The sequence below is a fragment of the Pseudophryne corroboree genome, chromosome 8, assembly GCF_028390025.1.
Source record: "Pseudophryne corroboree isolate aPseCor3 chromosome 8, aPseCor3.hap2, whole genome shotgun sequence".
NCBI classification, from domain to species: Eukaryota; Metazoa; Chordata; class Amphibia; order Anura; family Myobatrachidae; genus Pseudophryne; species Pseudophryne corroboree.
Genome location: NC_086451.1, coordinates 329,333,590 through 329,357,139, shown reverse-complemented (window position 1 = coordinate 329,357,139; position 23,550 = coordinate 329,333,590).

Below are 23,550 nucleotides of genomic sequence, written 5' to 3'. Positions count from 1 at the left end.
AAATACCCTACAGCTGGATACCAAACACCACCTTATAACCTTGTTCTGTCCCCTATCCTGTAAAGGTGAATCACTTTGTTCTGAAACCATTAAAACTGCTGTTACTTTCTGATGTGGTGCAGGGAGGCTATGTGTACATTGTGCATTATTTGGATTAAATATGTAATGTGTTTTGATAGCTTTCCATGCGTTCACAAACTCTACCGTAAATACCCATACCACACGCTAATGCGCAGGACCGCGGGAGCGACCATATGCAAATTGAGAATATGTGCACGCACGACAGAACAAGTACACGCGTGGAGGCCATCTGTGTGTAGTTTGTACGTGATGTGTGTACTGCAATATTTTTCGACTTTGACATGTAATACTATGTTTTTTGTGTGCACAGCACGGGAAACAGATTGTCGAAGGTTAGACATGACCCAATGCCATTTGTCTGACATGATTTTACTTCACAGGATAGAAACATAACACAAATAATGATGTTGTTGTGACATGTTTCTATTGCACAGACCTGTCCTGCCTCCAGCAAGTATTCCCAGCACACATGAGTAGGTCGCAGGTGAGTACAGCATCAGGTACATCGCACAGACCTGTCCTGCCTCCAGCAAATCTTCCCAGCATATATGAGGAAGTCGCAGGTGAGTACAGCACCAGATTCATCGCACAAACCTGTCCTGCCTCCAGCAAGTCTTCCCAGCACACATGAGGAGGCTGCAGATCAGGACAGCACCAGTTTCATCAGACAGACCTGTCCTGTCTCCAGCAAGTCTTTCCAGCACACGTGAGGAGGCCTCATGTGAGGACAGCACCAGGTTATTCGCACAGACCTGTCCTGCCTCCAGCAAGTCTTCCCAGCACACATGAGGAGGTTGCAGGTGAGTACAGCACCAGTTTCATCGTACAGACCTGACCTGCCTCCAGCAAGTCTTCCCAGCACACATGAGGAGGTCACAAATGAGTACAGCACCAGTTTCATCACACAGACCTGTCCTGTCTCTAGCAAGTCTTTCCAGCACACATGAGGAGGCCACAGGTGAGGACAGCTACAATATTAAGCACTAAGATGATAAATATGTTTGCATTTACAGGAAGATCAGCACTATAACGCAGCATTACTGTTTCACAGGACACTATGATGAATGATGCTTCTGAGGTAAAAGAAGACAACATTTACAACAATAAGGGTCTGATTCAGAGGAGGTTGCTGTTGCATCTACTGCTGTGCCTGTTGCCGGAGTCGCATCTGCAATGCACTAATATGCTAATTTTAGCCTTTTCCTGGTGTAGATGCCTGAATATTAATGTGAGAAGCCCACCTTCAGCATCTCAGCACGCTGTAACACCGCCAGGGATTCTTGAGATGCCACCGTCGGCCTACCATAAACACCTGCATTAGCCCTATGACAGGTTGTCATGTGCAGCATCAGCAAATCTGTCAGTTCTGCTTTCAGCATTGATCAAGCAACTGGATGCAGCTGCTGCTCTCTCTTCTTTGTATTTCAGGTTGTTCCTGGTAATTAGGATACTAGCTGCACAGCTTATGTGGAGTAACTCATTAATTAATATTACTCATGTTTTGCTGGTTATTCTTATGACTTACCTCTGCTTCAGTTTGTGGAACTACAGGTCACAGCTAGGTCCTGCATAGTTCTCTCCCACTGCCTCCTGCATTCAGCAACTGACTTCACAGGTGTCTGCATTCTGTAATTACAGCTGGTTATCTGAATCCTACTATTCAGTCTGTCAGCCTGCTCAGTGTGCACTGCAGCTGCATGATATAACAGTTTCTGGGGGGCCTGTCTGGTGCTCTCAGCTAATTGGTCTAGCTTGTTCTTTTAAGCCTCTCAATCCCAAGATGAATTGCCAGTTATAGCTCATGCTTCCTGTGTTCAGCTCCATGGTTCATGTATCTGGTTCCAGCAATCTGTCCAGTGGGTTTTGCCTTGTTCCTGCATTGAATTCCAGCTTCACCATCTTGCTGACGAACTTAGTCTGCCGACTACCGTTACCCTGTCTCCAAGTGTCTGCACTCCAGTCCGTCCGTATACCGCTACCTCCTGTGTCTCTCCTAGAGTTCCTGCTGCTGTTCCGTCTCCACGGCCCCGGTATACCATCTGGCGGTGTGCACCCTGTCACCTTCCCCAGTTCCTGTTTGTTCCTGCGTACCCCTGCGGTTTGTCATATACATCTGGACTATCATACAACACCTCTGCCATAATTCTAGTCCAGTTCAGGTATCAAGTGACCCAGACAGGGGGCCGTGACCTGCACGTCGGGAGACGTGAAGCCCATATCCCCTTGCGGGATTCCCTAGTGAAAACCTCCCGGCGTGTTAGACTCCGCGCCTCTGTTCTGGGTAACGTCAACTACTTGGTACCTGACCCCAAGTTCCAAATTCTGCACCAAGTCTCTGATATTCAACCGGTCCCTGACATTGATCCCAAATTCCAGATTCTGCACCAAGTCTCTGACACTCACCCAGTCTCTGACATAATAACTGGCCTATTACTGAATAGCAAGAGGGATCCAGCCAAATCCAGCCATGTCTAATCCAGTCCAGTTTTCCACTTCAAGTCAGAATCCAGAAATTGAATCCGATCAGATTCTGCACAGCAAAGTGAAAGTCTGTGAAGACATGCTTAACCTTTTGTCACAAGCCTTTCTAGGGCTCTCAATTTGTGTAGATGCTCTGCAGCAACAGATTCCTGCAAGCAAAAACAATTCTATCAACTCCAATCTTTGTCAGTCATGTGGACAAGGAGTAAAGGGCACCTCTCAAGATGACTGTTCATTGTCTCCTCAGTTTGCCAGCAGTGGGAGTCTTGAACAACTGAAGATGTTACAGTCTCTTTTACAACAGTTGTTTAAACCATGTTCTGAAATTAACGGTTTACTTTCAGAAATGATTGGAAGTTCTTCATATGCCGTGAGAGTCGCTTCCGTTCTTAAAGAAGCAGAGGAGGCTGCCGACTCTGGTTCCCCTAATTGCGGGGTGACTCCTCCAGAGGTGATGGAAAGGAGATTCCAGAGTTTTCGGCGCCCAAAACTTTCAGAGGCTGAGCGCCAGCGACGAAAGGAGCTCCTGCTTTGCTTATATTGCGGGAACGCAAGTCACTTCATAAAGGACTGCTCCCTCCGCAGGTCAGGGAAAAGTGACAACTCTCAATTATTTAAGGTCCAGGCCGATAAGTCATCTCAAACAGTCAACTCAGACTCCCCAACTTCCAATAAAGGTGCCAAAGGTTCCCTAAAAGAGGGTCCAGCCCCAGGAGGGGGCTCCGAGTGTCCAGCCCCAGGAGGGGGCTCCGAGTGTCCAGCCCCAGGATGGGGCTCCGAGTGTCCAGCCCTAGAGGAAGTATCTGATGTCCCGTCCGATGTTCAGACCCCAGATGGGGAGAGCTATGTTCCAGCCTCAGAAGATGAACCCCTTTCTTTATCCTCAAGTGAGGCATCCAACTTCATGATCAATGATTTGATCCCTGGAGGGAAAGTTGATATCCAGGCCTTAGGAGAAATGCTAGATGTTTCTGCTTATGGCTTGACCCTAGGAGGGGTAGCCGATATTTTGACTCCGGAAGGGAAGTCCAATGTTAGGACTCCAGAGGGGATATGTGATGTCCAGACTCCAGAAAAGTTGTGCCAGGTGCCGACCCCAGGAGAGGAATCTCATGTATGTACCCCAAGAAAAGAGTCCACTCTACCGACCTCAGGCATGGGGTATGATGTTAGGACTCCAGAAGGAGCATCCAAGCCTGGAGCCCCTGAGGGGGCATATGATTGCATAGTCCTAGAAGGAGCATTGGATTCATCAGTTCCTGAGAGTGCATCAGATCTACCTGAAACCCATGAAAGGAAGGTTCTTCTGAAGGAGGGCGTTCCAACCAAGATCCCTGAAAGGGTGACTCCAGTTGAGGCCTCTGAAAAGAGGATTCTAGTCGTGACCCTTGAAGAAGTAGCTCCTGTCATGACCTCAGCAGGGGAAATTTCATCCGAGACCTCAAAAGTGGTGATTCCAGCGGAGACCTTCGAAGGAGAATTATCTGTCCAGAACTCTGAAAAGAGGATTCAAGTAGTAACCCTTAAAAAGGTAATTCCGGTCATGACCCCTGCAGGGGAGATTCAAGTTGATTCTCCTGAAGGAATAATTCCAGCCGAGATCTCTGAAGAGAGAATTCCAGTTGAGAGCCTTGAGGAGGAAAGTCCTATTGAGATTTCAGGAGAGGAAATTCCTGTTGTGACTCCAGAGGGAGGCATTTCAGTCAGGACCCTGGGAGGAGTTAATGTTGTCGAGTCCCTTGAAGGGAGAATTCCAACCGTGACCCCAGGAGGGGTGGTTCATGCTTTGTCCTTAGAGAGGACTTCTGAAAAAAAATTCTGATCTTGCTTCCAACCCTGTAAAATCTGTGAGGAAACCCCAACCACAAAGTTCACAGACTCCTCCTAAAGACCAAGATCCAGATCCTGCTCTCTTTTATGGAAAACTGGAACAGTATCACAAATTAGTGCTACAGATTATGGAGACTGCTCCACTCTGTACCTCTCCGGCAGAGATTGTGTTACTAATTATTATGTCTTTCAGAGGGAAGGCAAGAAAATGGGCTAACCAGTTAATAGAGTCCAGTGATCCTGTTCTGCAGAACGTGGATGCCTTCATCCGGGCGGTGTGGATGCCTTCATCCGGGCGGTGATCCGGAAGTTTGGTGGTCCTGAGTTAGTACCTTCTGAATCCCCTGAGAGTTCTAGGTCTTTGAGCAAGGATTCAGGTTCTAACAAGAAAAATCAAGTTTATAAGTACCAAGCGTCTAAGGATTGTCGGTCTCAGGTTGTTCACAGCTCAGTGCCATCTTCACCTAAACCACAAGTCCGGATATTAACTGCTGGCTATGCCTCTCTGTTTCCGTCCTGTGAAGTTATGAATAAGCATGATCCACAATATCCAGTGTCCATCCAGTCAGTCATGAGTCCTGTATATGCTAAATCTTGCCATGCTACTTCTTCCATACCATCTATTCCAAAGGAGAAAACCATAATCCTTCCATTAGATGTGGACTCTAACTCAGATTATGATTCTGAAACAGATGAAATCCCTCTGGTTGAAGGTACCTTAAGTTCAGATAACATATTTGGAATTACTGTATTCAGACCTAACCAACCTCGGAAAAAGAAGAAGAAGAAATCTCGTCGGAGATATTAAGTTGTCTGGCTATCCATGTTCTTGTCTTCAGTTCCCCTTGGCCGAGGTAGGGTGTCCGGAGTACAACCTTGAAGAGGGGAAGGGGGGGTACTGTCATGTGCAACATCAGCAAATCTGTCAGTTCAGCTTTCAGCATTGATCAAGCACCTGGATGCAGCTGCTGCTCTCTCTTCTTTGTATTTCAGGTTGTTCCTAGTAATTAGGATACTAGCTGCACAGCTTATGTGGAGTAACTCATTAATTAATATTACTCATGTTTTGCTGGTTATTCTTATGACTTACCTCTGCTTCAGTTTGTGGAACTACAGGTCACAGCTAGGTCCTGCATAGTTCTCTCCCACTGCCTCCTGCATTCAGCAACTGTCTGTCAGCCTGCTCAGTGTGCACTGCAGCTGCATGATATAACAGTTACTGGGGGACCTGTCTGGTGCTCTCAGCTAATTGGTCCAGCTTGTTCTTTTAAGCCTCTCAATCCCAAGATGAATTGCCAGTTATAGCTCATGCTTCCTGTGTTCAGCTCCATGGTTCATGTATCTGGTTCCAGCTATCTGTCCAGTGGGTTTTGCCTTGTTCCTGCATTGAATTCCAGCTTCAGCATCTTGCTGACGAACTTAGTCTGCTTGACGGGAATCAGCGGAGACCTCCAGCATTGGGTGAGACCAGTGCCCCGTAATTCAGGGGCTTGAACTAAACCTTTTCAATTCCCCCTAAAACTAGGGGAAGTTTCTCCAGTGCACTTGAGTTATATTAATCAGTGGATAATTCCAACACGTCTCCTTAACAATGGACTGCAGTACTGCACACAAATAATAAGCAAGTTACACTGATTATACATTTTTATTGTTGCTATTATACAATCTTGTTACCATTTATTTGGTTGAATATTGATATTTTGTTTTTATGGTTCTAAGCAATATTAAAACATATTTTGAATACATATATTATTAGCGCTTCTTGATGTTTCTTTGGAAACACAGTTGGGTATTTTTCTGTGTAAGGCATCCAGTTGCCATATAGGAGCTGCTGTTTTAAACCAAACATTTTAAGAGGTGTATTTTAGAAATTTAAAGTATACATTGTGTTAGCGCCTGATTTAGTAGGTTTACTATATCTTGCACTCTATCTATCCCGACAGCTGGTATAGTCTTCTATCTCTCAATGCTCTAATGTTGCTGCTCTCTCTGCCAGTCACTCCACTTGCTCCTTATGCCTAATACTCAAATTCAACCTTCTCTCTGTCTCATCTACATGGCTGTCAGTCATACCTTACCTCCCTATATCTACAGCTTAAATTCCATACATAGAGTACCCCCTCATGCTATATTGTGAATGCCGATGGCCGGCATGTCCACAATGGGAATTCCTGTTTACTTTTGATCTAAGCCTACCCCTAACTGAAGCCTAACCCTGACCCTAACTGCAGTCTAACCCTAACCGCAGCCTAACCTTAACTTCAGTCTAACCCTAACAGCAGCTAACCCTAACCGCAGCCTAAAACTAACATAACCGCAGCCTAAACCTAACCTCAGTCTAACTCTAACCACAGCCTAAGCCTAATCTTAACCGCACTCTAACTCTAACCACAGTCTAACCCTAATCGCAGCCTAACCCTAACCTTAACCATAGCCTATCTGCAGCCTAACCCTAACAGCAGCCTAACCATGTCCCGAACCTTAACTGATGCCTAACACTGACTGTATAATCGTGTGTTGACACTCTGACCATATTGACATTATGTCAGTGTCAACACTGTGAATGTCGACATGTTAAAGGTACACGTCGACATTCTGGATGTGGAGAATCTAGCTGCATATCAGTTTTGCTATTGGCAAGAAATGTCATCTGTGCTTAATTGATCCATCAGCCTACCCACATGCACTACTGTAGTTATTAGTGCAAACTTTGTAATTGTTCACAAGGCAGTGCAATCGCTTACTATTATCATCCTGTATTAAGGAGAAGATGTAACATCAGTCTTTAAGGGGGAGAAGTGGTATCAGTGCACGTTATGTGCATGGATACCACCTCTCCCCATGTATGACTGTGCTTGTTCGCACTACATGATAGGGGCACTGTGCGGCCCTGTTTATATTGGTCCTGCTATTTACAAAATAACACGCCGATGTGCAGGGCAATGTATGAATGGTCAGTGGCACTGGTCATTCTGACATCTGCAGCTATCAATTTTGACAGCTGCAGATGACATTGCCCATTCACCAGAGCCATGAACAGAACTATCCCTGGCTGCGGTGGCTTCCAGTTCTGGGCTGCATATGAGATCCTGTGCATGTCCAGTGGAGCCGGTCAGGTAGGGAGCCACAGCGCATCAGCACTAAGCTGTGTGCTCATGTGGGGATCCCAAAAGGGGGTGTTCTCACTCCCCCGCTTTGGCAGACAAGATGTTAATACATCTTATCAGTGTGGCTTCCTGCTTTGCCTCGGTAATCATCCATGCCGCTATAATACATCTCCCCTTACGTGTCTATTACAGTGTAACCAGTAGCGGATCTTGCCACTGGCAAGCAGGACTTTTGCCCGGGGCGCCGCCTTCCAGAGGGCGCTGGCGCCGTCCGGAGGGCGCCGCACCATGGCAAGATCCGCCACTGCTGTGCCCTCCGGTGCCCGCTGTGTCCCCCGGCTGTGCCGCCTGTGAAGGGAACTAGACGCGTAGCGTCTAGTTTCCCTTCGTGGAGAGGACCTTTGCTGAGCGGTGCGTGATGACGTCATCGCGCACCGCACAGCAAAGGTCCTCTCCACGAAGGGAACTAGACGCTACGCGTCTAGTTTCCCTTCATGGAGAGGACCTTTTGCTGTGCGGTGCACGTTGACGTCATCGCGCACCTCTCAGCATTTAAGCGGCTCTACTACTGTACAGGGGGCGTAATTGACCACGCCCCCTGTATTAAGCCACGCCCCATTTCCTGCCCGGGGCGCAAAGCGGGCTTGAACCGGCCCTGAGTGTAACCAATACCGGGTGTAAGCAGCCTGTACACAGAGTACCTTGAGAGCCAGGGGTAGGAATAACTCACAAACCACCATGTGGGCCTGAATGACAGGTGGAGACAGTTTACATTTTTTTGGCAAATGGCCTCTGTTCTGTCTACTGTGCATGCTTCTGAGCTGTACTGCCCATGTGCCATGATGGCATTGCAATGGTGCCTGCAGTGTGGATTTAGATGCAGGACCAGTTGGGGAGGTTATGGGGAATGGCGACTAAAACACATGCGTGTCACAAGCATTTCGATGATGTGTTAGAGCCAGCAATAGCATTCTCAGACATAGTGGTTTGGCTCTGGCATCTCAGTTGTGACAGACATCTTGTGCAATCATATGGTTTGCTCAGCGGTCCAGTGTTGCGTCTGTTGCTGTGTCGCTGTACGCAGGAGGCAGATCTGAGAAACTGGAGGTGGGTGTCTCAATACAAAAGACGGCTCCTGCAACTTTGCATAACTTTGCAGATCGGCTGCATACAGGGAAGCAGCAGCGATCCGATTTGCGTCAATCTCTGAAACAGACCATGTGTTCTGGACATGAGCCCCCAGCCATTCTACTGCAGTAGTTACAGTAGTAGAAGGGGGCTTTCGGGGCGATATGGTTTTCTAGGCGATAGTGAAGTGTTAACAATGCTTTGAATAAGATAAACTGGTTAATCATTGCTGACATTAGAAAAACTTAGTCTGCAGTTTCTGTAGTAATTTAAATACAGTAAAAGCAAGGGATGCATTTTTTTTTTTTACTTTACAAAATCTACCATATGGGAACGTACATTGCCAAGTTTCATAAAAGTCTTTTTATTTCCCAAGTTACATTCTGCCATTATTTATCTGACAGTCTAATGAACCAAATACTCCAGATGTAATACAACATCTAAGGCTGCGTTTCATTCTCAGAGCACTGTTATAAGTTATGAAAATATCTACATTTATTGTTTCTGGATTCTAGTTTCTCATTCTCTTCAGTTGGTGTTTCGGTAATCTTCGAATCAAATTTCTATTTCATACAACTATAAAAATATTCTTCATTTATAGCATTTAACTGCAATCATTTCAGACAAAGTAATTAAATGAATTCCATATGTTGCTAAAAATTGTCGAAAATGTAGCAGAATGACTGTTTTCAGCCTAAAGCACAACCAACAGATACAATACAAACCCTCACATAGCACAGTGAGTAGAGGAAAACCCATTGCAATGGTTATTGAAGCTCACAAACAGCTGCTAGATAAAAATGCAATTATATCAGTAAAGAATGAATCAGGCATCTGACAAAACACTGATCCATGAAAACTAAATGAGCGCAGATTAAAGAAATTTCAACATTAGACAGAAGGTCTAGCTGCAGTCAGTTCTCAAGTGATAATTACAAGATGAAAATAATAATTATCTACAGGCATCATAGAGCTTTTCAGATAAATATACATTAAAAGGAATATGTAATAAAAAGCTTGTACTGTAGTCCCGGAGCAGCGAAGGTCTGTTTGCTTTCAGTTGTTTACACTGACAGACCTTTTACAATCACTGTGTATCAATGGATTGGACTAATGAGTTTACAGTGTGCTAATTCAGTAAAACATTTCAGCAGGAAATGGTTTACACAAACAGTATCCATCAAAAAAAGGGAAAGGATAATGCAAAGCAAGATACAGTTAATAGAAGCTGCTGTGTGATTAGAAAGCCCGCTAATTAACCCAAGTGCCCTCTATAACGAATACGAATAAAAGAAGTACCTATTTAAATAATTTATGTTAACTAAAATCCTACATATTGCTAGATCTGAGTACAATCATGTAGTCATGATGACATTTTTTTATAAAATACAAATAATCTACTATATAAAAGCGAAGATTTGTTCTTCTGTCCTTCTGTCTTTCTATACAAATCCACAGTTTACAAGCTATGATCATGAATTTTTACATACGAGCGTATTAAAACTAGAGATGAGCGGGTTCGGTTTCTCTGAATCCGAACCCGCCCGAACTTCATGTTTTTTTACACGGGTCCGAGCGACTCGGATCTTCCCGCCTTGCTCGGTTAACCCGAGCGCGCCCGAACGTCATCATCACGCTGTCGGATTCTCGCGAGGCTCGGATTCTATCGCGAGACTCGGATTCTATATAAGGAGCCGCGCGTCGCGGCCATTTTCACACGTGCATTGAGATTGATAGGGAGAGGACGTGGCTGGCGTCCTCTCCATTTAGATTATAAGAGAGAGAGATTTACTGGAGCTTAGGACTAGGAGGAGTACTGTAGAAGTGTAGAGAGTGCAGAGAGTTTACTAGTGAGTGACCACCAGACAGTGCAGTTTATTTAATATATCCGTTCTCTGCCTGAAAAAAGCGATACACACAGTGACTCAGTCACATACCATATCTGTGTGCACTGCTCAGGCTCAGCCCAGTGTGCTGCATCATCTATATATATTATATATCTGTCTGACTGCTCAGCTCACACAGCTTATAATTGTGGGGGAGACTGGGGAGCACTGCAGTGCCAGTTATAGGTTATAGCAGGAGCCAGGAGTACATAATATTATATAGTGAGTGACCACCAGACAGTGCAGTTTATTTAATATATCCGTTCTCTGCCTGAAAAAAGCGATACACACAGTGACTCAGTCACATACCATATCTGTGTGCACTGCTCAGGCTCAGCCCAGTGTGCTGCATCATCTATATATATTATATATCTGTCTGACTGCTCAGCTCACACAGCTTATAATTGTGGGGGAGACTGGGGAGCACTGCAGTGCCAGTTATAGGTTATAGCAGGAGCCAGGAGTACATAATATTATATTAAAATTAAACAGTGCACACTTTTGCTGCAGGAGTGCCACTGCCAGTGTGACTGACCAGTGACCTGACCACACTGACCACCAGTATAGTTAGTAGTATACTTATATTGTGATTGCCTGAAAAAGTTAAACACTCGTCGTGTGACTTCACTTGTGTGTTGTTGTTTTTTTTATTCTATAAAAATAAAACTCATTCTGCTGACAGACAGTGTCCAGCAGGTCCGTCATTATATAATATATAATATATACCTGTCCGGCTGCAGTAGTGATATATATATATTTTTTATATCATTTATCATCCAGTCGCAGCAGACACAGTACGGTAGTTCACGGCTGTGGCTACCTCTGTGTCTGCACTCGGCAGGCAGTCCGTCCATAATTGTATACCACCTAACCGTGTTTTTTTTTTCTTCTTTATACATACATACTACTTGTTAGGGTCTCCTGCCCTGTGCTGCTACGTCGTCATGGCAACCGGGAGACAAGTGCTAGGGGAGTAACCTGAGCGCAGCTGATACTCCGGTTCGGGTCTTTTGCTGTGCAGTGGTTATAGGCTCTGTGCACGGCAGGGGATCCGGTGCTGGTTTTTGTGCTCACAGTCTGTGAGGTCTGAGTGGGGCGTGGACAGCACCTGCTTTATAAGGCCTCTTTTCAGGGTAAGCAGATGCTGCTGAATCTTTGTTGGTTAGTCAGTTCATGAAAGTTAGCCAGTACTGTGTAGCTTTGTATTTGTTTGTTGCTTACTGCAAATAGGCCTGGGGATTTGGTATTACACTCTGCCAATCCAGACCTAGCAGTAAGACTGGAGTCAGTCGTTTAGCTTGCTGGGGTTCTGTTCCCACTCTGTGAACTTAGCAAGTTTGCGGCTGTATTCTAAGACTTGCCTGTCTAATCCTGTCTCACTGTGCTAGGTGTCAGGGGTCAGTTTAGTGGCAGTAAGCTAAAACCTGTGCACTGCAAGTGAGAAATAGGATTGTGGAGACTCTCCTTGTGTCTATCATTCCATCTCTGACCAAGGAGTTTACTGCCACACCCGTTGGTAACCCTTTAGGGTTTTGCTGTTGCCCTTAGCAACAGCATTTCGGGTTCTCTATGTATTAAAACACAACATCTTGCTTTTTCCATCTGTGCAGTTCTAATACAAAGGAGATACCCAGTTCCTTAGCCTCTGGGCTTCTCTGTTCACTTTGTGTGTATTTTGTTACCCTATTACCTTCTGTGTACGTTATGTCATATTCCCCAGTTTGTCTGTGAGTCCATTTGTTTTGCATAACAGTTCAAACACCAGTACATTCCTGCAGACACTGGAGTGCATAACAGTTCTGACACCAGTACTTTCCTGCAGGCACTGGTGTGCATAACATATTCAGCAGCCTAATACTCCTGTTGAAATTTTGTGGGAATATGGAGCATACCCCTCAAAATACGTTGCAACAGGTGGTCGATCAGGTGCAGGTCCTGACTCGACAATTTAATGATTTGTCCATTAAAATGCACACCTCCCAGGCTGCTGGTGGAGCTCCCGCAGCAGCAGCACCTGCAGGGGTTAAGGAGCCGAAAGTAAATCTCCCGGATCGTTTTTCTGGAGATCGCTCGCAGTTCTTTTGTTTCAAGGAGAGCTGCAAGCTATACTTCCGGCTTAGGCCTCAGTCTTCTGGGTCGGAGATTCAGCGGGTGGGCATAGTGATTTCCTTGCTACAAGGAGACCCACAGGTCTGGGCATATGGGTTGCAGCCTGACTGTCCGTCGCTTAAAAGTGTTGATGCTTTTTTTACGGCACTGGGCATGTTGTATGATGACCCTGACAAGACGGCCTCAGCCGAGGCTCAGATTTCGATCCTTAAGCAAGGGCGAAGGCCAGTTGAGGTTTACTGTACGGAGTTTCGGAGGTTGGCCCATGATACCCAGTGGAATGACCCAGCCCTGAGACACCAGTACCGAAGAGGTCTTTCTAACCAGATAAAGGACCAACTGGTACAATATCCCTTGCCTGATAGCTTGGATCAGCTCATGCAGTTATCCATCCGGGTGGATAGACGGCTGAGAGAGCGTAGGCTTGAAAGGGAGACTGAGATTTCCTTCCTTCCCAAGGGAACCTCAGACTCTGAGGAATTTTCTGAGGAGCCTATGCAGATTGGGGCTACCCGCCTCTCCTCGCGTGAGAAGACGCGGAGGAGACAGCAGGGGTTGTGTTTGTACTGTGGGAATAAAGGTCATGTGGTAGTATCATGCCCAGAAAAGCCGGAAAACTTCAGGGCCTGAGGGTGATGGGAAATATCCTGTCAGGCCAGAAGTCAGAATTTCCCAAGAAGACTTTTATCATTCCGGTGACCTTGAAGATCCTCGGTCAAACTGTCAAGACTGAGGCCTTTGTGGACAGTGGGGCCGACGGGGTTTTTATGGACCGCCAATTCGCCCTGAAACACTCTGTTCCCTTAGTACCCTTGGCATCGGAAATTGAGATTTGTGGGTTAAACGGGGAACCATTATCCCAAGGTAAAATTACCTCTTGCACTAGCCAGATTTCTTTGTTTATTGGAGCCACACACTCTGAAAAATTGTCCTTTTATGTGACTGTCTGTACTTTTGCCCCATTGGTGTTGGGGTTACCCTGGTTAAGGGCCCACAATCCTCAATTTGACTGGGTCTCTAGGGAGATTCTTAGTTGGGGTACTGATTGTTTCAGGAGTTGCTTGAGCCTTCCAGTCAGGCTCTCGCAGCTAAGTTTGCCAGGATTGCCAGGGTGTTATGCAGATTTTGCGGACGTGTTCTCCAAAAAAGTTGCAGAGGTAATACCTCCCCATCGCCCCTATGACTGTGCCATTGATTTGTTGCCAAATGCTAAGCTTCCCAAGAGCAGGTTGTACTCCCTGTCACGTCCTGAGACTCAGGCTATGGCAGAGTACATTCAGGAGAACTTGGCTAAGGGATTTATCAGACCTTCACAGTCTCCAGTTGGGTCGGGGTTCTTCTTCGTGGGTAAAAAGGACGGTTCGTTGCGACCCTGCATCGACTTCAGGGAATTGAACCGTATCACGATTAAAAACTCATACCCACTGCCTCTCATTTCGGTCTTGTTTGACCAGCTTCGTACTGCCACCATTTTTTCTAAGATTGACCTACGCGGTGCGTACAATCTAATCCGAATAAGAGAGGGGGATGAATGGAAGACTGCCTTTAATACCCACTCAGGGCATTATGAATATTTGGTGATGCCTTTTGGGCTCTGTAATGCCCCGGCAGTCTTCCAGGATTTCATGAATGATGTGCTCAGGGAATATTTGGATAGATTCTTAGTTGTATACTTAGATGACATCCTAATCTTCTCCCATTCCCTGGAGGAACATCGGAAGCATGTACGCTTAGTCCTCCAGAAACTCAGAGACCACCGGCTTGGGGCGAAGCTGGAGAAGTGCGAATTTGAAGTTCAGCAAATCGCATTTCTAGGATATATTATCTCCCCAGAAGGTTTCCAAATGGAGGGTTCCAAGGTACAGGCAGTCCTGGATTGGGTGCAGCCCACTAGTTTGAAGGCGCTTCAGCGTTTCCTGGGCTTTGCGAATTTTTATAGACGATTTATCGCTGGATTTTCGTCTATAGTGGCGCCCTTGGTGGCACTCACTAAGAAAGGGGCGGATGTTGCTCACTGGTCTTGTGAGGCTAAAGCGGCTTTTGCCCATCTCAAAAGGGCATTTGTTTCGGCCAAGGTGCTGCGACACCCAGATCCAGAGCGTCCTTTTGTGGTGGAGGTGGATGCCTCTGAGATGGGTATTGGGGCAGTGCTTTCTCAGATGGGAGTGTCTGATAATCGCCTTCATCCCTGTGCTTACTTTTCCCGTAAATTTTCGCCTGCCGAGATGAATTATGACGTGGGTAACCGGGAATTGTTGGCTATTAAGGATGCACTCGAGGAGTGGAGACACTGGCTTGAGGGGGCTAAGTTTGTGGTCTCAATTCTCACTGACCATAAGAATCTGGCATATTTAGAGTCAGCGAAGCGTCTCAATGCCAGGCAGGCACGATGGGCTTTGTTTTTTGCTCGCTTTAATTTTTTGATAACATATCGCCCTGGGTCAAAAAACATCAAGGCTGATGCGCTCTCGCGGAGTTTTGCTCCAATCCAGGAGACCACCGAGGAGCCGTTGCCCATTGTTTCCCCATCATGTATTAAAGTGGGCATTACCCAGGACCTCTTATCATTAGTCCTTAGAGCACAGGAGCAGGCTCCTCCAGACCTTCCGGTAGGTCTTTTGTTTGTGCCTCCTAGGTTAAGACAGCGAGTGTTCCTGGAATTCCATGCCAAGAAGTCGGCAGGTCACCCGGGTATTGCCAGAACTCGGGAGTTGCTATCTAGGGCGGTGTGGTGGCCCTCGGTGGCTAAGGATGTGGATCAGTGGGTTCGGGCATGTGACATCTGTGCCCGAAATAAGACTCCTAGAGGGGTTCCTGTTGGCCCATTACATCCACTCTCTATCCCATCTAAGCCATGGACCCACATTTCAATGGATTTTGTGGTGGACTTGCCCAAATCCTCGGGGATGACAGCCATCTGGGTTGTCGTTGACAGGTTTTCGAAGATGGCGCACTTCGTTCCACTGGTTGGGCTGCCATCAGCCAGACGCCTGTCTGAATTATTTATGCTGCATGTTGTGCGTCTCCACGGGTTGCCACTTGATGTGGTCTCTGACCGCGGATCCCAGTTTGTGGCCAAATTCTGGAGGGCATTTTGTTCCGATCTCCAGATTTCTGTCAGCTTGTCGTCAGGCTACCATCCGCAGTCTAATGGGCAGACTGAAAGGGTGAACCAGTCCTTGGAGCAGTTCCTCAGGTGTTATGTCTCCAAGTGTCAGACTGACTGGGTTGCTCATCTGTCCATGGCGGAGTTTGCCTATAACAACGCGGCTCACTCTGCTACAGGGATCTCTCCCTTCCTTTGTGTGTATGGGCATCATCCTAAGGCCAATTCTTTTGACCCCCTGGACTCCACGCCTGGTGGTTCCTCTGTGGTTTCGGTCCTTAGAGGTATTTGGCGGAAAGTGAAGAAAGCCCTTGTGTCTGTGTCATTAGTGACCAAAAGGGTTTTTGATAAGCGGAAAAGACCCTGCAGCTTCAAATTAGGAGACTTCGTCTGGTTGTCTACCAAGAATTTGAAGTTGAGACAGCCATCTCATAAGTTAGGGCCCCGGTTCATCGGCCCTTATAAGATCACCAGGGTTATCAATCCGGTGGCATTTCAGTTAGATCTGCCCCGTTCTTTGGGTATCAATAAAACATTTCATTGTTCCCTTTTAAAACGGGCGATTAGTAATCCTTCTTCCAGTGGAAGACCTTCCCCTCTTCTGATACGTGGCCAGAGGGAGTTTGTTGTTGAAAGGATTCTTGACTCCAAGGTGGTTCGGGGTCGGCTGTCATTTTTGGTGCACTGGAAGGGGTATGGCCCGGAGGAGCGGTCGTGGGTGCGCAGTTGTGATCTTCATGCCCCCAGACTGATACGCTCTTTCTTCTCGCAGTTCCCCGATAAACCCGGTGGTAGGGGTTCTTTGACCCCTCGTCAGAGGGGGGGTACTGTTAGGGTCTCCTGCCCTGTGCTGCCACGTCGTCATGGCAACCGGGAGACAAGTGCTAGTGGAGTAACCTGAGCGCAGCTGATACTCCGGTTCGGGTCTTTTGCTGTGCAGTGGTTATAGGCTCTGTGCACGGCAGGGGATCCGGTGCTGGTTTTTGTGCTCACAGTCTGTGAGGTCTGAGTGGGGCGTGGACAGCACCTGCTTTATAAGGCCTCTTTTCAGGGTAAGCAGATGCTGCTGAATCTTTGTTGGTTAGTCAGTTCATGAAAGTTAGCCAGTACTGTGTAGCTTTGTATTTGTTTGTTGCTTACTGCAAATAGGCCTGGGGATTTGGTATTACACTGTGCCAATCCAGACCTAGCAGTAAGACTGGAGTCAGTCGTTTAGCTTGCTGGGGTTCTGTTCCCACTCTGTGAACTTAGCAAGTTTGCGGCTGTATTCTAAGACTTGCCTGTCTAATCCTGTCTCACTGTGCTAGGTGTCAGGGGTCAGTTTAGTGGCAGTAAGCTAAAACCTGTGCACTGCAAGTGAGAAATAGGATTGTGGAGACTCTCCTTGTGTCTATCATTCCATCTCTGACCAAGGAGTTTACTGCCACACCCGTTGGTAACCCTTTAGGGTTTTGCTGTTGCCCTTAGCAACAGCATTTCGGGTTCTCTATGTATTAAAACACAACATCTTGCTTTTTCCATCTGTGCAGTTCTAATACAAAGGAGATACCCAGTTCCTTAGCCTCTGGGCTTCTCTGTTCACTTTGTGTGTATTTTGTTACCCTATTACCTTCTGTGTACGTTATGTCATATTCCCCAGTTTGTCTGTGAGTCCATTTGTTTTGCATAACAGTTCAAACACCAGTACATTCCTGCAGACACTGGAGTGCATAACAGTTCTGACACCAGTACTTTCCTGCAGGCACTGGTGTGCATAACACTACTACGACATCTCTTTATCAACCAGTCTATATTAGCAGCAGACACAGTACAGTACGGTAGTTCACGGCTGTGGCTACCTCTGTGTCTGCACTCGGCAGGCAGTCCGTCCATAATTGTATACCACCTAACCGTGGTTTTTTTTTTCTTTCTTCTTTATACATACATAGTTACATAGACATCTCTTTATCAACCAGTCTATATTAGCAGCAGACACAGTACAGTACGGTAGTTGACGGCTGTGGCTACCTCTGTGTCTGCACTCGGCAGGCAGTCCGTCCATAATTGTATACCACCTAACCGTGGTTTTTTTTTCTTTCTTCTTTATACATACATAGTTACATAGACATCTCTTTATCAACCAGTCTATATTAGCAGCAGACACAGTACAGTACGGTAGTTCACGGCTGTGGCTACCTCTGTGTCTGCACTCGGCAGGCAGTCCGTCCATAATTGTATACCACCTAACCGTGGTTTTTTTTTCTTTCTTCTTTATACATACATAGTTACATAGACATCTCTTTATCAACCAGTCTATATTAGCAGCAGACACAGTACAGTACGGTAGTTCACGGCTGTGGCTACCTCTGTGTCTGCACTCGGCAGGCAGTCCGTCCATAATTGTATACCACCTAACCGTGGTTTTTTTTTCTTTCTTCTTTATACATACATAGTTACATAGACATCTCTTTATCAACCAGTCTATATTAGCAGCAGACACAGTACAGTACGGTAGTTCACGGCTGTGGCTACCTCTGTGTCTGCACTCGGCAGGCAGTCCATAATTGTATACTAGTATCCATCTCCATTGTTTACCTGAGGTGCCTTTTAGTTGTGCCTATTAAAATATGGAGAACAAAAATGTTGAGGTTCCAAAATTAGGGAAAGATCAAGATCCACTTCCACCTCGTGCTGAAGCTGCTGCCACTAGTCATGGCCGAGACGATGAAATGCCAGCAACGTCGTCTGCCAAGGCCGATGCCCAATGTCATAGTACAGAGCATGTCAAATCCAAAACACCAAATATCAGTAAAAAAAGGTCTCCAAAACCTAAAATAAAATTGTCGGAGGAGAAGCGTAAACTTGCCAGTATGCCATTTACCACACGGAGTGGCAAGGAACGGCTGAGGCCCTGGCCTATGTTCATGGCTAGTGGTTCAGCTTCACATGAGGATGGAAGCACTCAGCCTCTCGCTAGAAAACTGAAAAGACTCAAGCTGGCAAAAGCACCGCAAAGAACTGTGCGTTCTTCGAAATCCCAAATCCACAAGGAGAGTCCAATTGTGTCGGTTGCGATGCCTGACCTTCCCAACACTGGACGTGAAGAGCATGCGCCTTCCACCATTTGCACGCCCCCTGCAAGTGCTGGAAGGAGCACCCGCAGTCCAGTTCCTGATAGTCAGATTGAAGATGAAGATGTTGAAGTACACCAGGATGAGGAGGATATGGGTGTTGCTGGCGCTGGGGAGGAAATTGACCAGGAGGATTCTGATGGTGAGGTGGTTTGTTTAAGTCAGGCACCCGGGGAGACACCTGTTGTCCGTGGGAGGAATATGGCCGTTGACATGCCTGGTGAAAATACCAAAAAAATCAGCTCTTCAGTGTGGAGGTATTTCAACAGAAAAGCGGACAACAGGTGTCAAGCCGTGTGTTGCCTTTGTCAAGCTGTAATAAGTAGGGGTAAGGACGTTAACCACCTCGGAACATCCTCCCTTATACGTCACCTGCAGCGCATTCATAATAAGTCAGTGACAAGTTCAAAAACTTTGGGCGACAGCGGAAGCAGTCCACTGACCAGTAAATCCTTTCCTCTTGTAACCAAGCTCACGCAAACCACCCCACCAACTCCCTCAGTGTCAATTTCCTCCTTCCCCAGGAATGCCAATAGTCCTGCAGGCCATGTCACTGGCAATTCTGACGAGTCCTCTCCTGCCTGGGATTCCTCCGATGCATCCTTGCGTGTAACGCCTACTGCTGCTGGCGCTGCTGTTGTTGCTGCTGGGAGTCGATGGTCATCCCAGAGGGGAAGTCGTAAGCCCACTTGTACTACTTCCAGTAAGCAATTGACTGTCCAACAGTCCTTTGCGAGGAAGATGAAATATCACAGCAGTCATCCTGCTGCAAAGCGGATAACTGAGGCCTTGACAACTATGTTGGTGTTAGACGTGCGTCCGGTATCCGCCGTTAGTTCACAGGGAACTAGACAATTTATTGAGGCAGTGTGCCCCCGTTACCAAATACCATCTAGGTTCCACTTCTCTAGGCAGGCGATACCGAGAATGTACACGGACGTCAGAAAAAGACTCACCAGTGTCCTAAAAAATGCAGTTGTACCCAATGTCCACTTAACCACGGACATGTGGACAAGTGGAGCAGGGCAGGGTCAGGACTATATGACTGTGACAGCCCACTGGGTAGATGTATGGACTCCCGCCGCAAGAACAGCAGCGGCGGCACCAGTAGCAGCATCTCGCAAACGCCAACTCTTTCCTAGGCAGGCTACGCTTTGTATCACCGCTTTCCAGAATACGCACACAGCTGAAAACCTCTTACGGCAACTGAGGAAGATCATCGCGGAATGGCTTACCCCAATTGGACTCTCCTGTGGATTTGTGGCATCGGACAACGCCAGCAATATTGTGTGTGCATTAAATATGGGCAAATTCCAGCACGTCCCATGTTTTGCACATACCTTGAATTTGGTGGTGCAGAATTTTTTAAAAAACGACAGGGGCGTGCAAGAGATGCTGTCGGTGGCAAGAAGAATTGCGGGACACTTTCGGCGTACAGGCACCACGTACAGAAGACTGGAGCACCACCAAAAACTACTGAACCTACCCTGCCATCATCTGAAGCAAGAAGTGGTAACGAGGTGGAATTCAACCCTCTATATGCTTCAGAGGTTGGAGGAGCAGCAAAAGGCCATTCAAGCCTATACAATTGAGCACGATATAGTAGGTGGAATGCACCTGTCTCAAGCGCAGTGGAGAATGATTTCAACGTTGTGCAAGGTTCTGATGCCCTTTGAACTTGCCACACGTGAAGTCAGTTCAGACACTGCCAGCCTGAGTCAGGTCATTCCCCTCATCAGGCTTTTGCAGAAGAAGCTGGAGACATTGAAGGAGGAGCTAACACGGAGCGATTCCGCTAGGCATGTGGGACTTGTGGATGGAGCCCTTAATTCGCTTAACAAGGATTCACGGGTGGTCAATCTGTTGAAATCAGAGCACTACATTTTGGCCACCGTGCTCGATCCTAGATTTAAAGCCTACCTTGGATCTCTCTTTCCGGCAGACACAAGTCTGCTGGGGTTGAAAGACCTGCTGGTGACAAAATTGTCAAGTCAAGCGGAACGCGACCTGTCAACATCTCCTCCTTCACATTCTCCCGCAACTGGGGGTGCGAGGAAAAGGCTCAGAATTCCGAGCCCACCCGCTGGCGGTGATGCAGGGCAGTCTGGAGCGACTGCTGATGCTGACATCTGGTCCGGACTGAAGGACCTGACAACGATTACGGACATGTCGTCTACTGTCACTGCATATGATTCTCTCAACATTGATAGAATGGTGGAGGATTATATGAGTGACCGCATCCAAGTAGGCACGTCACACAGTCCGTACTTATACTGGCAGGAAAAAGAGGCAATTTGGAGGCCCTTGCACAAACTGGCTTTATTCTACCTAAGTTGTCCTCCCACAAGTGTGTACTCCGAAAGAGTGTTTAGTGCCGCCGCTCACCTTGTCAGCAATCGGCGTACGAGGTTACATCCAGAAAATGTGGAGAAGATGATGTTCATTAAAATGAATTATAATCAATTCCTCCGCGGAGACATTGACCAGCAGCAATTGCCTCCACAAAGTACACAGGGAGCTGAGATGGTGGATTCCAGTGGGGACGAATTGATAATCTGTGAGGAGGGGGATGTACACGGTGATATATCGGAGGGTGATGATGAGGTGGACATCTTGCCTCTGTAGAGCCAGTTTGTGCAAGGAGAGATTAATTGCTTCTTTTTTGGGGGGGGTCCAAACCAACCCGTCATATCAGTCACAGTCGTGTGGCAGACCCTGTCACTGAAATGATGGGTTGGTTAAAGTGTGCATGTCCTGTTTTGTTTATACAACATAAGGGTGGGTGGGAGGGCCCAAGGACAATTCCATCTTGCACCTCTTTTTTCTTTTCTTTTTCTTTGCATCATGTGCTGATTGGGGAGGGTTTTTTGGAAGGGACATCCTGCGTGACACTGCAGTGCCACTCCTAAATGGGCCCGGTGTTTGTGTCGGCCACTAGGGTCGCTAATCTTACTCACACAGTCAGCTACCTCATTGCGCCTCTTTTTTTCTTTGCGTCATGTGCTGTTTGGGGAGGGTTTTTGGAAGGGACATCCTGCGTGACACTGCAGTGCCACTCCTAGATGGGCCCGGTGTTTGTGTCGGCCACTAGGGTCGCTAATCTTACTCACACAGCTACCTCATTGCGCCTCTTTTTTTCTTTGCGTCATGTGCTGTTTGGGGAGGGTTTTTTGGAAGGGCCATCCTGCGTGACACTGCAGTGCCACTCCTAGATGGGCCCGGTGTTTGTGTCGGCCACTAGGGTCGCTAATCTTACTCACACAGCTACCTCATTGCACCTCTTTTTTTCTTTGCGTCATGTGCTGTTTGGGGAGTGTTTTTTGGAAGGGACATCCTGCGTGACACTGCAGTGCCACTCCTAGATGGGCCCGGTGTTTGTGTCGGCCACTAGGGTCGCTTATCTTACTCACACAGCGACCTCGGTGCAAATTTTAGGACTAAAAATAATATTGTGAGGTGTGAGGTATTCAGAATAGACTGAAAATGAGTGTAAATTATGGTTTTTGAGGTTAATAATACTTTGGGATCAAAATGACCCCCAAATTCTATGATTTAAGCTGTTTTTTAGTGTTTTTTGAAAAAAACACCCGAATCCAAAACACACCCGAATCCGACAAAAAAAATTCGGTGAGGTTTTGCCAAAACGCGTTCGAACCCAAAACACGGCCGCGGAACCGAACCCAAAACCAAAACACAAAACCCGAAAAATTTCAGGCGCTCATCTCTAATTAAAACACGGCTGAGGCAACTAAAACAATTAGAAATTCCTAGCACCCCTAGAGGGGGAGACAGTAGCACAGAGTATATCAGCAGGCAGCATAACTCCGGAATTGCTGGAGCAATGTACTAAAAAAATGGTACACATATGCCTTACAATCTGGTAACAAACACTGTGGGGGGAACACCCCTAGCACCCCTAGGGGTGAGGCAGCAGCACATAGTTTTTCAGCAGATGGCATAACTCTGGAATGCCTGAAGCAATTTACACCAAACTTGCTACACATATGACTTACAAGCTGGGAACAAACACTGTGCGGGTGAGACACCCCTAGCACCCCTAGGGGTTAGGCAGCAGCACAGAGTTTTTCAGCAGACAGCATAACTCTGGAATGCCTGAAGCAATTTACAGCAAACTTGCTACACATACTGTATGACTTACACTCTGGGAACAAACACTGTCGGGGTAACACTAGCACCCCTAGGGTGGGCCAGCAGCACAGACTATATGAGGACATGCATAATATGTCAGTGATGACAGGGCTGCAGAGGTGTAGCTAGGTGCCATGGTGCCCGGAGCAAGGGTATGTTTTGGTGCCCCCCTCCTTTGTACTGAATTGGGGACCTAGCCAACATGTGGTGGCATGTTAAATTTGAAAAGAAACAATATTTAAAAATCCTAAATTGGTGACAGGGCTGGTTCTAGACCTTGTGGGGCTCAGGGCTAAATTTTCCTTTGGGTGCCCAACGTTTAAAATAAGGTCAGTGCATGCGGAAGACAATACGAATGGTGAAATGGTTAGCATTACTGCCTGACAGCACTGAGGTCATGGGTTTGATTCCCACCATGACCCTAACTGTGTGGAGTTTGTATATTCTCCCCGTGCTTGTGTGGGTTTCCCCTGGGTACTCCAGTTTCCTCCCACAATACAAGAATATATGTGCGCTCTATAAATAACTGGTAATAAATAAATGATGGCGTAACTGAGAATGTG